At 53.9% G+C, this 9,571-nt stretch overlaps 1 long non-coding RNA gene across 1 annotated transcript; it reads left to right on the forward strand.

Annotated features, from left to right (window-relative positions):
- The first annotated feature begins 2,663 nt into the window (after nt 1–2,663).
- Nucleotides 2,664–6,131, forward strand: LOC140681172 (uncharacterized). The gene is made up of 4 exons (XR_012052407.1): nt 2,664–2,804; nt 3,088–3,247; nt 3,434–3,545; nt 3,977–6,131. It is a non-coding gene; the product is annotated as an uncharacterized lncRNA (long non-coding RNA).
- Nucleotides 6,132–9,571: the final 3,440 nt, after the last annotated feature.

A 9,571-nucleotide genomic window follows, 5' to 3' on the forward strand; every position in this document is an offset into this window, starting at 1 on the left:
GGGGAGCGGGCGTGGGGCCAGCGCAGGGCGCAGAGCATCCCGGGCTGGCTGAGGGGTTCCCCAGCCCTGGCACGACATCAGTCCCACTGGTGGCACCATGGTCCTCCCACAGCCCGACGGCACCAGCGCACCCCTGGAGATCGTCCTGCTGGACAAGGTGTCCACTGGCTTCCCTGGTGTGGTCCAGCTGCTGGAGTGGCTTGAGCTCCCCAACAACATCGTGATGGTGCTGGAGCGGCCGGAGTGGTCTCAGGACCTCCTGCATTTCATTCGGGCACGGAGGTTCCTTTCTGAAGAGGTGGCACGGCAGCTGTTCCGCCAGGTGCTGGAGGCCGTGCGGCACTGCACCAGCCGCGGGGTCCTGCACCGCGACATTAAACCAGAGAACATCCTGGTTGACCTGGCCACTGGCCAGGCAAAGTTGATCGACTTTGGCTGTGGCACCTACCTGCAAGACACAGCCTACACTCACTTTGCAGGTGAGCCTGGGCAGGGGTCTGCTCCCGGTCCCACCATCTCATGGCCCAGCATCTCACAGGCCAAGCTGGGTGTGGCAGCGAGGATTCTTCCTTTTGCTGCCAGTCAGGGTACTGAGTCTTCAGCTGAGTTGCTTTTGAGCAGGGCTGGGTGGGGAGGCATCTTCCAGCCCCGCTGGCAGCCTTTGCCCACCACTCTGCCTGGGGCTGGGGTTAGAGCAGCAGCAGCCAGCCTGACAAAAGCACCCGTGCGTGGGGCTAGCAGAGGAGGGGTCCAGGACCAGTGCACCAGCCAGTTTGGTGTGCAGGCGAGAGGAAGGGCTTGGGCTGCTCCACTCACCTTGTTTGTCTTGGCTTCATAATATTTTTGGGGCACTGCAGGCAGGGAGGATAAGGACATGTTTTTTTCCCCCAGCCCTGAGTGGGTTTTTGCTTTGCATGTCATGGTCAGGCCTTGCCGGGGCTTCTGCTGCCCTCTTCCAGCACCAGTGACTTCTTGTCCAGCCCTGAGTTTGTACACAAGTCCCAGGTGCTGGCGAGAGTGCAGCAGTCGCCCCGTGTGCCACTGGGGCAGCCCCTACACGCCCAGGGATGCTGGGGCCAGGCTCTGGAAGCAGCAGCATCCCCCTGATGAACTCCATCTGTATTCCACAGGAACACTGTCATACAGCCCCCCGGAATGGACCCACTTGGGCTGGTACTACGGAGAGGCAGCAACGATCTGGTCCCTGGGCATCCTGCTGCACCAGATGGTCTGCGGGCAGCACCCTTTCAGGAGGGGCCGGAAGATCAGCTGGGACCATCAGCTCTCGCTGCCACAGCGGCTCTCTCCAGGTGGATCCTCATCTCTGGCCACGGGGGAATACCAGTGCTGGGAGACAGCAGCAGCTCGTGAGCATCTCGCTCTGGCAGCCGCTGAGGAGGTGGCACATGTCCTGCTCTCCTGCTCTCCTCCACAACAGGGAATTGATGGGAAAGTTTAGGCACAGCTCTGAGCACAAAAGCAGCATGGCCTGGGCATGGGAAGAGTGGGGCAAAGCAGACAGGAGCCTTCTCTAGCTGACCGGTGGTTTCTGGTTTCTCTGCCCAGAGTGCCAAGATCTTATCAGGTGGTGTTTATCCATGCACTTCTTGGACAGACCTTCATTAGAAGACCTGTTCTGTGAACCTTGGATACAGGATATTCACCTGCCATAGAAGAAGGGAGAGAGCCACATGCACACTTTGCTCCAGGGCCCTGGTAAGTTACAGGTCCACACATGCCCTGGCAATCAGAAGCAAGGAAACCCAGACTTTTTTCCCTGCCTGTATCAATGCACTGGGATCTTTGGGTGGGAACACACAGCCCTTGTGCTGCAGCTGAGCTGCTCTGCCCAGCACTGGTGGCTGCCATCCGAGCTGGTTTTGCGTGTCCTGCTTCCCTGACAGCTGGGGCCCTGGGCAGAACCCTGACAGCCTGGTCTGACCCCCAGGGAAGGAGAAGGAGCCCCTGGAGAAGCTGTACCAGCTGGGGCTGCTGCTGCTGGAGACAGTGAGGATGACATCAAGGATGACAACCTCTTCCTCAACCTGGCCACTGGCAGCTGAAGATGATGGACTTCTGGCACTGTCTTCAAAGCCTGGCTCCACAGCGAATTTGCAGATGAGTCCACAGCCGGGGAAATGCTCCCAGATTTGGGCATTGCTCAGCCTGGCTGGGAACAAAAGGTTCCCCCTGTGCTGGGGCAGATGCAACTTCAGTCGCTGCCCAGCTGCTTTTTGGCAGGGCTGGGAGCATGGGCTGGGGTGGATACAAAATGGGAGTGGGCTCCTGGCCCTGCCAACAGCCCCCAGCACCCAGCATGGCCTGGGCTGGGGCTGGGGCTGGGGCTGGGGCAGCCAGCCTGACACAAACAAACCTCCATGGTGGGAGCAGAGGTGGGATTCCAGAACCTGTGCAGGGGCTGCTTTGCTTTGCAGGCAAGGAAGGGCTTGGGCTGCTCCACTGCCCTTGTTTGCTTTGGGATCACCGTTATTTTGGGGGGCAGTGCAGGAGGGAAGAGAGAAAGTGTGGGCTTCTCTCCCCTTTGGGTGGGATTTTCCCTAGCATGTAGGGGTTGGGCCTTCCTCAGAGCCTTGACAGAGATAAAGAGTTTTTTTCCTGTTTCCCCTTGTCTCTAATCTCTTTTCAACAGTTTGTTTGTTTTTCTAGAGGAAGCGTTCTATGTAAGGTCCAGTCGGGATTGGGAAGTGCCTGGGAGCAGCTGCAGCGTGGATGGGCCGTGCCCTTGGAGAAGGCTGAGGACATCGTTTGGGACCAGCTTTTCTCCCAGCGGAGGATGGCGTGAGGTGAGTCCCCGTCTGCTTGGCATGGTGGGATCAGAGCTTTTGGGAGACAGCAACAAGCACAAGGAGTCTCTTGCTCTGGGCAGCTGCTGAGGGCTAGATGTGCCGTGGCTGGCTGCAGGCTGGGAATGTCCTGCCCTCCTGCTCTGCTCCCAAAGGCAGCAGTGATGGGCAGCTCTGGGCACAGCTCTGGGCACAGCCAGCATGGCCTGGGCTCTGTGGGCAGCTGGGACAAGGGGACAGGAGCCTTCAGCTGACGGGCGGTTTCTGGTTTCTCTCCTTGCAGCCGGGCTCTGCGGGTGCTGAGGCTGCTCTGGGCTCTGCCAGGGCTCTGCTGGGCTCTGCCCCGGGCACAGCTGGGCTGGCTCTGCCCTCACATTGCTCTGACAGCTTTGCATCAGACAAGCCTATTCCGAGCACAGTGCCTGAGCTTTCTGCTTTGGCAGGTGAGTGAGACTCCCCTGCAGGCCAGGAGATTGCAGCTGGGGACACACATCCAATTGGCAAGGACCCAAACTCTTCACTGTCCCAGCTGAACCCCTGAATCTCCACAGAAATGCCTGGATCTCCACTATTCATTCTTCATTTCTTTTTGGCTGGAATCGTGCAGTTGCACTTTCTTCCTCCTCTAGACGTGCCACGAGTGGCCAAAGCTGGCAAGTGAGCCGTGTTCCTGAGGCAGTGCAGTCTGGAGCTGATGGATGGAGAATTGCCCTTCCCACTTCCAAACCAGAGCAAAAAGCCGTAAGTGGGATTTTTCATCTGTAAGAAACCCCTGACAATTTCAGAGGGAATGTGCAGCTCATTCACAGAGTGAGAAGGAAGGTCATCTTCTAAAAGATTTGGGGTTTGACAGAGTTGAGATTCCCAGTCCTGCCTGGAGCTCGAAGGGCCCCAATCAATTTCCTATTGCTTTGACCACAATTTAAAATAACAATGTTGGAAACAAACCCCAAAAACTGTAAAAAAGGCTGTTGAGGTCAGTAAGGTGGATCCATGCCATCAGCACATTTACAATGTAAATAACTGAGTTCTCTTTTTAAAAAGATCATTTACCTCTTAATGCAAAGTTACAGAAGTTGTTTCACTAGCACTTGGATTTTACTTGTATCTTTTACAATTCATCTAATTGTTTGGTTTTTTTTTCTTTACCTTTTTTTTTTTTCTTTAAATAGAGGTCCTGGCCCTCTTCCAGCCAAAGGGGAAAGGGCCCCACCAAGCCTTGTTACCCACAGACAACATGGTAAAGCTGAACAATAAAGGACCTTGGAGCATTATACTGTAATTAAAAAGGTGCCAGCTCCATGGACAACAGAATTATTGTTCCTAACTTGAATGAGATTGAGCAAAAAGAATGAAGAACGGTGTCACTAAAGTACTACTGACGTTTGCCAAAACACCTCCAGAGTTTCACCAAGAGATCAGTCATCAAAATGTTTTGGAAATTTAAAGACCAAGGTAGCCAAAGCACTCAGTGTCACTAATTGCTGGGTATGTTCTCAGCTGAAGTTGGGAGGAATGGGGTTCCCTTGGAGGGCCCACCCTGTCGGGTGGCCAGAACTCTGTCAATGGGCTCTGCCTCGTAACGGAGTCAATGAAGGGACAGTTACAGAAACCTGTGCTGTGGGACACGGGAATACAATGATCCGTGTGACAGGATTCACTCAGATTTCCCATCAGGAGAAACCAAACCCTGTTATAGTTATAGAGGCTACAGTGTCAGAAGATTTCTGTGCTTTACCATCACTCCCAATGTCAATAGAACTTGGGGTGCTGCAGCTGGTCAGTGTCAGTGTCTCACCACTCCCAGCTGCAGGGCCCCCATTTAGGGTCCTTCAGCAACGACCACACTGAAGAGTTAGGACCCAGAGAACATTTTCCACCCAAAGAGTGCCTTGGGTTTCAGAAAGTAAAAGATTCTGGTTCACCCTGTGCCCCATGTGCGCTGCCCCGTCCCGTGGAGTTTACATGAATGAGCTGACGGGATTATTAGAAGAGGTAGTAAATGATACTGTTAAAATGTCCAATAGCACATTGGATTATTAGAAGAGGTAGTAAATGATACTGTTAAAATGTCCAATAGCACATCCTATGAGCTCCAACAAACACAAATGGGGACTCCAGAGAACCACATGGCCTTGGATTATCTGCTTGCTGGCCAAGGAGGAACCTGGGCTATCAGGGGACGGGGATGTTGCACTGCTAGCAGTGATGGGTTTGAAGGCCAACAGTCAGGAATCACCTTGACAGAAAGAGCAGTAGAAGAGTGGCAGAAAGAAGAAAATTCTTCTTGGTGGGATTGGCTTCGTGGCTGCCAAATTAGAGGCTGCTGTGAAATGCATTCGTGGCAGTGCCTGTCATCATTGCAGTGTGTGCACTTGGTGAGTTGCTGTGACACTTTGTGCTGGGAAGTGGAGTATTGGGACCTTTCTTAAAAGAGACAGTCTCAAGAAAAGAGAGGCATTTGATAAATAACAGAGAATAGAAACTATTTAGGCATGTTTTAAAAGGAACGTGAATAGCTCTGAGTAATGAACTTAAACTGCACTTAATTGTAGAACAAGAGGAGATGCCTTTATGCCTAATACCTAAATCTAAACTGTGTTACTGAAAGAATTATTACAAAGGTTGTAGTTGATTGTAGGTCTCAGGACCGATCAAAGTACCAAGGCCTGAACAGGTTGTGATCAAGGCCTGAACAGGCCCTGAGGCAAAGCTCACCTCTAGATGAACCTCCCAAGCAAATGTTGTATTTGTATCCACTCACTAACGAAGCATGATTAACAACATGATCAATGTATGTGTTCCTTGATAAAACATGGATTTATATTTCTGTATTTAGAAACAGACAAGGCCCCACCTGGCCTTGTTTGGGGGTGAAGGATCAAAGTCAACTCCCTTGGTTCCTCCTTCAGCCCTGGCCAGGCTTTGGGAGAAAGCAGTCAGGAGAATGAAAGCAGATGTTCTCGCAGTGGCAGTGATGCCAGCTTGTTTGTTTAACAGTGTAAAAGCTGGGTCCTCTCACAGCTTTGGGCTTGGAGCCTCATTGCCTGCAGAGGTGGAGGCACCTGCAGGAATTCCCAGTGTCTGGGAGTGGCTCTCCAGTCCTTGGCTTCCCCCAGCTGATGTGTGGCTGTGGATGATGGTAAAGCCTGAGGCTAACTGGTGATGGATCTTTCCTTAATCACTCCAGGCAATCTCTGGTAGCAATGACTGGATGCATTGCTGAGCTTCTTTTGTAATGCTTTGCTAATGATGATGTGCTTTGCTGAGCTTATCCTTGTGTAATTCTTTGCAGCTGTGCATGATATAAATGAGACAATTCCTTCAGTTGGTGTCTGTCTTTGGTGCTGACCCTGCCCACTGGTGAAACAGGGCCCCCTCCAGCCTAAGTGTTACCTAGGAAGAGAAAAGCCATCACTCCAAATGTCCCCCCTTCCTCCTTGTTCCCCCCACTTTATACCCTGAGCATGATGCCCTATGGTCTGGGGTATCCCCGGGGTCAGTGGGGGTCACCTGTCCTGGCTGTGTCCCCTCCCAAGCTCCCCCGCAGCCCCAGCCCCTCTCCAGCGTGGCCAGAGGAGGGGCAGGCCAGGCTTTGGCTCAGTGGGAGCTCAGCAAGAACAAAAGCATCTCTGTGTGCCCAGCCCTGTGCTCAGCACCCGGCCCAGCAGCGTCTCAGTGCCAGGGTCTGTGCCATCAGTCCCTGCCAGGGGTTTCCATGGCACCTGCCAGGCCAGGTGACCCAGGTGTGGTGTCCCAGTGAGGGCTGCCATGCAAACAGTGCCCAGCACTGCCCCTTTCTGTCTGCCTGACCTGGCCTTGGCCCTGGCCCTGCTGTTTGCTGCAGGTTCCGCGGCGCCTGACCGGCCCGCGCGGCACAGGGCAGGCGGCCACGGCACAGACCCACAGCAAGGGCTCCCCTCTGGCTCTGGGCAGTGACACCAGCCCTGAGCAATGGGCTGGCGCACTGGGGTCAGTGCGGTGTCCATGGCAGCAGTCCCTTGCAATGCCCAGTGCAGGTTGGGATGATGATCCACCCTCACAGCCGGCCCAGGGCAGGTGTGCGCTGCCCTTCCCCACAGCCTGTCTGCACAGAAGCACTTCCAGGGCTCTCTGCATTTCCCTTCCCTCCCTCTTGAGTCACTCACACACCTCCCAACACCCCACTGGGAGCTTTGAGCTGCAAGGAGTGCAAAGCTGGTCTGTCCTTCAGGAGTTGCTCTAATTATGCCCTGAGCCAACTCTGCATTTGTGTTCATTGCAGATCTTCCTGTGTGTCTACATCATTCCTTGCAGGGCTCTGCCTTGGGGAAGGGGAACCTCCTTGGAGGTACCTAGGGCTTGTCACACACTTGAGGAGTGTGTCTGTTTTAAATGGGGAAGCTTAGGAGTTTTAGATTGCTTCAAAAAATAAAAGAAGAAAACCCCTCTTTGCCTGAGCGCAGCCAGTTCTCCAAGCACAGCAGGTCCCAGGTGACTGAGCAGAGACAGGACGGGCTTGGGCTATGTGGGGCAAGGTTGTCCACACTGCCTCAGACCTCCAGGCAAAGCTTCTCTGACTAGGCCAGACATCCTCAGGAGAGTCCCTGGGCCAGTATCAGTCGCTGAATGCTGCACTCACCTCTGCTCTAAATAGAACAGTCATAAAATATACTCTTCAAAGAGGAATGTGGATTTATTGGAAGCTCTTGCAAATAGTTTTCCATCACTATTGTAGGAAACCTTCCTAATGGACTGCACTAGAGCAGAGGGAAATCAGGGCAGAGCCATGGTTTGTCAGGACTTGCTTGATCCCAATGAGCCCCGTGGTGCATTTAGAGCTGAGCCCTGGAAGCTCAGGGCCTGAGAGGAGATTGCGCCAACCTAACCAGGAGTCAAAATCCGAGGAAAAACCCAAAGTGTCTCAAAGCATGAATGGGTCCCCTGAGGTCCATCCACACAGACCCCTCATGGACTTGTTGGAGGAGAGAATTGGACGCCAGGATGGCACAAACATCTCAGAGACTCAGTGTGGGAAGGAAAAAGGGAAGTACCTTAAAAGAACTGCAGTACCTTGAAGCATTAATGAGCCCCACTGAGTGTTCTAACTGACAAAGAATCTCCAGGGACTAATTACAGCGGATAATTGCAGGCCATGATTGCACAAACCTCTCAGGACCCCAAGGCAAAAGCCCAAGTCCTTTGAAGAACCTGCAGTCCCTGGGAGCATGAAGGAGGGCCCAGGGCCATTCCTGACCAAGGCTCCCCAGGGCCTCTTCCCAGCAGCTCCCTGAGGCCAGGAGTGCAGGGAGGCAGAGGCTCTGTGTAGGCAGCTCAGCTGCTGAGCAGAGCCTGGGCTGGCTGGAGGCAGCAGAAAGGCCAAGGCCTGAGCCCCAGCCCCAGGGAAGGCAGATCCTGTCCCTCCCCGCCTGCTCAGGGCTCTGCCGGGAGCACTGGCATAGGGAGGGATGCTGAGGGCAGGACAAGGGATGACAGTGCCCAGCCTGGCTGGGGCTGTGCCAGGAGGCCCCAGTGCCTCAGGACAAGGTGTCTCCTCCTCACAGCCCTTGGTGGCAAGACGCTGCTGTGCCCCAGGGCACCAAGGCCTGGCTTCTCCTGGCCACTGCCAGCCTTGCCAGGGCCCTTGGCCATGTCCAGCACAGCTTGTCCTGCGCTGTCCCACAGCTGCTGCTGTGTCCCTGCAGGCTGCACACTCCCATCTCGCTGCCCCCCCCGGGCCCTGCCCTGCCATTGCCAGCCCTGCCCTGCCCCTGCCATGCCCAGGGCATGTCTGCAATTCCCCCAGGCAATGGATGGGGATGGGCAAGTGTTCCTGAGGGCACAGGGAGGGGACAGCTGGGCTGGACTGACCCAAGGGATCTCCCATTCCATGCAATGTCATGGTCAGCAATAAACTGAGGGAAAGGAAGGGGATAGGGCTGGCAGGGAGGGCTGTGGATGTTTTCTACCAAGACATTTCTCATACAAAACACAAAGTACATGTTCTTTATCCCTTCCTGCCAGGAGGTGGCTGGACATTGTCTGCTGATGGGAATCAGCAATAGAGGATTGATCTCATTTGTTGTTTCTTTGCTTCCACCTGTGGCCTTTGCCTTTTGAGGCCCTTGCTGAGGAGGGTGTAGAAGCCCAGAAGATCAGGACCTGGTTTGCATGTCCCAAACATCAAAAACTGGATGGCTGTGGGACCAACCAAGGATTGGTAAGAACAGCCAAGACTTCTTGGCAATAACACATTTTGAGGAAGAACAGGCTGTGTCTGCAGAAGGGGCCATGCAGATAAAGGCAGAACTTTTCCAGGACAAACATCCTTGCTCTGGCTCCTGGGCATAAGCACGACATGGCCCAAGTGCAGCAATGAGAAGTGGGCATGGACTGTGGGGGGATCAACACCACCAAAGACCCCCGAAGCCTCTGAGCCATTTAGAGAAAGGTTCAGCAGAACAAACAGCACATGATAAGTCATTTGCACAGAAAGTGAGACACTTATCGCCAGGGCAGGAAAAAGTGATCGGTGAAGAGGTCCTCCCACCAAGCCCAGGCACATTTGTGCCCCAGCACCCTGGACATTCCATTGGCTGGATCAATGCTGAAACCAGGACTGGGGATCTCTTCTTCTCTCTCTCTTGTTTTCTCTCTGCTCCTCTGATTCATGTCTGTCTCTGTCTCTCTTGTCTCTGTCTCTCCTCTCTTTCACCTTTTCTCTTGTGCCTTTATACAAAACCTACTGACATGCCCTTTTATAGCTCAGGGACTGACATCCCAATTTC

The sequence above is a fragment of the Taeniopygia guttata genome, chromosome 32 (assembly GCF_048771995.1).
Source record: "Taeniopygia guttata chromosome 32, bTaeGut7.mat, whole genome shotgun sequence".
NCBI classification, from domain to species: domain Eukaryota; kingdom Metazoa; phylum Chordata; class Aves; order Passeriformes; family Estrildidae; genus Taeniopygia; species Taeniopygia guttata.